Raw genomic sequence first — 4,991 nt, 5'->3', positions numbered from 1 at the left:
AAAAAAAAGTGATATATCTAAAGATATTTGCATTTAAGTCAAAGTTTAGTCTAGCACATTTTTTGTGCTTCACAGTATCACAGCCTATCCAGATAAACTTTGACGATAAAGTATAAGTGAAATGTTCAATCCACGCTGTGCCTTCTGCAGTCACAATAAAAAATGAAGCATTTCTCACCTTTTCGCTTTTTGCCTCATCTTTTCACCTTGCAATCGCTTTTAATTGTTATGAAATAATAAATGATTATGAATTTTTATCACATTCATCCCATCTCCTAAACGATAATAAGCTTATCATGATTTTTGAGGTGATAAAATTATCACAATTTTCGAGATAATAAAATTATCACGACTTTTGAAATGATATAATTGTCACTACTTACGAGAATATCTTATCACTAAATTGATAAAAATTATAGTCAATTCATGTATTTTAAATTCTTGTGCACTCCTCCTCCTCCATAAATAGGGTTATCCCCTCTTGTATCAATAATAAACAATTCAAACATTAGGTGCATAAGCATACCTTTCATTTTCATGGCACTCCCATTTCTTCCTACCTTCACAAAAGTTGAACAACAGTCTTCTAATGCTGACATATCGATACAAGTAATGGATACCAACAAGAGAACTAGAAGAAATTGACATATCGTTATATATATATACGATTAACAACTCAGATAATAACATTTTCTGAAAATAACACGTCCAAAATGGAGATGGGTACCTTTCAGCCTTAGCTAGTGTTTTAAAAACCGGATCGGACCGGCCGGTTCGACCTGTCGGATCTCGAACCAGCCTTGGCTCCAGTTCGATTTATGCTTTGGGTTGATTATACTTAAAAACCAGATTAAACTGTACGAATCGTGTGAATCAGATTGAACCGTTGAACCGACGGTTTTTTTGTTTTTGCCTATTAAATTGAAAAAAAAATTCAAAAAAGAATATGTTTTCCTTAACCCTAAAAACTAATTATTAAATGCCACATTCACTCATTTTCGTCTCATTTTTTGCCCCTTATCAAATTTGTATTTTTATTTTCTATTTTCTTGACTTCCTCCAAATTCAAAACTTCTTTATTTTTTAAGTTGCAATAACTAAATATCAAAAACTTGAATTAAAATTTAAACTCACAATGTCTAATTCTCATAGATGTGAATTTTGTATAATTTCAAAATATTGTGGTATTTTTGAGTTGGATTTAACATTATTATTTTGATAAATTCAATTAAGATTGAGATGAAATTTATTTGTTTCAACTTATAATTTAAAAAATTTATTTGTGAAAATCCAAGTTCTTTGAAAATATTAATTTTTCATCATATAAAGTTTTAAATTAGTCCAATGCATGTCTTATTTTGTGCATATATATTTATATAAATTATTTTTAAAAAAATTCATTGAATCAGGGTTGAACCAGTCCGACTGGTTGAACTTCGATCCGAACGCCTCACCTGTTCAGTTAACCGTCCGAATTTTAAAACATTGACCTTAGCCAGATAGTCTGATGATCCATTTCTATCTCGAAATCATGACATGAAACCATCATAACGGTCTTCTGAGTATCAAATATCACTCTCTCAGTAGTTTAATTTATCGTAGGACCCAAACAAATAAACACACATAAACCCTCAAGAATTTGATATATGGGACAAAGGAAAGAAATTCTCTTCTATTACTCAAATCAAAGGAGGTTGTGGCTACAAAAGTACAAATGAACAAAACACCGCAAAGGCTTTATTCAACATCTGTACCCTACGGACTTCCCCAACTTATTAGTACTACCAATATGAGATTTTATCCCATGTCACAAACTTTAGACTTGCCAATAAAACTAGCCAATAAAGAAATGACATGTGGCCAAAATAAACTAATCAATCAACACTAGCTTGGTTTATATTTCTATATTTATCAACCTTTCAGTGCAGAATAAAACAAAACAGAGACATTAAAGCCGAAGGCATCCATCAACTCCTAATCCCCTTGAGTTCATGGCTAATTGGCCACAGACTTGGTTTGCAAACAGAGAAGTAACATGCTCGGTCTCAAGTCTTGGTTTGCATTTCAAATCGTAAATCCAAAGTGGGTGGTTGAGTTGCAAACATCAACTGATATGCCTACTAACCAGGGAAGGGTCATCTCATGCATATTAGTACTTGTTCAGTTCTCAAATTCTAATCAATGCTTGTTATCTACCATCAAGACAACGGAACCAATATAGGGACACCACTATTTTATTCAACCAACACTTAAATCATCAACATTAGTTTAAATAATTTATCATGAAAAATACAGGCTCTTAATACACCAGCGAACACTGTCGTCCATAAATCTAAAAACTCGGTCGTCTGTCTATTTGGCCCACTCTTATCTTCCCGACATAAACAATCTTGATTTCCTTTTTTTTTTTCCTGAAACGATAGAAGTTATTATTCCTGAAACAATCTTGATTTCCTGGTCTATAAGAAAAAAATATAGGAAAAGTTGGTTGAATAAAGTAGAACAAAATTAATAAGGTATCCCCAATAGTACATATTTATCAAATCCTTTCATCCTAAAAAATCCCAACTCATATATGCATGAATATAAAGATAATAAAATCAAGACATCAATTTAGTTTCAAAGTTAACATAGCACAAAATGCATTATGAATTTACCGTAGACACCGATTTTTTATCTATATATAATTTTTTCTTTCCTTTTAAAATTTTATTCAAAAAGGGTCTACTCGTGTTTGTTTGCTTTGAATCATGAAAAATCTTCTCCTACCTAGAAAAAAATTAATAAATAGTAAGACAGAGATAAAAGAAGTTCGATCTCGTTCTGATTGTCACTATCTTATACTGTCTCCTGTTTCCATCTTTATCTTTTAGTAAGACTAAGACTCATCTTGGGATTAGTTCTCTTTATAAAAGTAAGGAATGGAATGGACTAATCTTGGGACCATTCCTCAAGAACTTTATTCTGTTTTGAATGAGGATGTGAGAGGAACATGTTTTACTTTTTATTGGGATGTAATAGTTAGGAGTAAACTACGTTTTACTTTTTATTTAATTATATTCTCTACCAAAAAAAAAAAAAAAAGAAGAAGAACAAGAAAAAGAACTCGAAGGCTGTGGTTGACGTTCAAACCTGCATTCAGCTCTAGATGAAAACTTCAATAGAGGTTTTTACTGAGGAAGTGCAATTCGCTTTAACAATAATCTATTTCCAATTACGTACTAATCAGTCCTTAATATCACGATTGTGAAATCAATATAATATTAACGAATAGCTTGGTGTTGCACTTAACCATCTGAGCTTTGGATAATCACATTTTGCTACTCTGAATTTTTTTAATCTATGTGTAAGCTTTTTCTTTCCTTTTAAAATTTTATTCAAAAAGGGTCTACTCGTGTTTGTTTGTTTTGAATCATGAAAAATCTTGGAAAAAAAATTAATAAATAGCACCATAGAGAATAGAGATAATCTATTGCCAATTACGTACTAATCAGTCCTTAATATCACGATTGTGTAATAAAATAATATTAACCAATAGCTTGCTGCAGCATTTGCTGAAAATAAATTTCGTTTAATCATACTTAACCATCTGAGCTTTTAGATAATCACATTTTGCTACTCTGAATTTTATTCTTTTATTTGTCTTTTTCTATTTTAAAAATATTCGAGTATAAATTACCAATACTTAGTTTTCCTAAGACTCCAAGTGAGAAAGGATGAAAGTGAGCCATATACCAGCTCCTTATTCACAAATCTACCCTTCTCGTGGATTATTTTATCAACGCGTAAGTAATTGTAGGAGTGAAATCTTGTTATAATTTGAACAAGCAAATTACAAATCTAAGAAAACAATTTTTATTTTTCTAAGCTTAAACAAAAGTATTTTGCAAAAAAAATAAATAAATATCCACATCATATCTTTCATGAGAAGTAGTCGAATGTTGTAAAAATTAACTCTATCCAAAGGGGAAGGGAAAAAAAATGAGTGTACTGGCATATTATTGCCCTTGTATGATTATTGAAAATACAAATTTAGATACCATAACCATTTTACTTTATCATAGAAGTTAATTACCAAAAACTCTTTACCAACAGTCGTACTTAGCTGTGCATAGAAAAGATACTCTTTCAGTATCATCAATGTTTTCGATTAAAAAAAGGGTAAAAAATCGCGGTGGTCCTTCAACGCACTTTTAGTCCTCCAACTAATAATTGCGCAAATGTAGTTCTCGAATTAAAAAAGTTGTATATTTCTAGCCCATCCGTCCAATGTCGTTGTTAAGATGGATGGGAGAGACATCACGGACTATTCTCATAACATTTGTTGGGGGCAATTTCGTACAAAAAACAACAAAGTCCCTCGAAAACAACAAAAAGTCCCCTAAAAAACAACAAAGTCCCTCCGAAAGGGTCAAAGTTCGGACTGTTAGTGGAACTCCTTCTTCTCCAATTAACCCTAAATTACGCCTTGCAGTGACGAGATTTGCAGCAGAGAAAAAGACGAGAAGGGTTTGAAGTCTGCACAGAGGAATGGTGGAATGGAAAATTAGGAAAAAGGGGCGTCTACTTCAACCCCTAGTTAGTATACGGTATGTGCACTTAAACTGTACAAAGTTCTGCAAAAATGAGCAACAATTGATGGTTATTTGTGTTACAGTGATTGCTAAGTACATAGGAAGTTTTATTTTGGTTGTGGGGTTGAATGTGAGGGTGTTTTGTCTCAAATATGGGAGGAAAGTGGTCCCATATTTGGGTTCACTGTCTCTGTCTATGAATAAGCACCAGTGGTCCTGAAGCATATTTTTTAAATTACTGGGCCATGACTACTTTGTCTTGTTGAGCTAGCCAAATTATTTAATTTCTAACATTGATTAGTTTAGTATATATTAGTGCATATTGACCTAGGTTTGGGATTAAGGTCTTTTATATACAAAATTAATGAGTTAATTAATTAGTCACCAAATTAATAATTACTCGTAATTGTTAATGTA

Source organism: Coffea eugenioides, chromosome 3, assembly GCF_003713205.1.
Source record: "Coffea eugenioides isolate CCC68of chromosome 3, Ceug_1.0, whole genome shotgun sequence".
Taxonomy (NCBI): domain Eukaryota; kingdom Viridiplantae; phylum Streptophyta; class Magnoliopsida; order Gentianales; family Rubiaceae; genus Coffea; species Coffea eugenioides.
The sequence above is the reverse complement of the archived record's forward strand: the minus strand, read 5'-3'. Positions refer to the sequence as shown.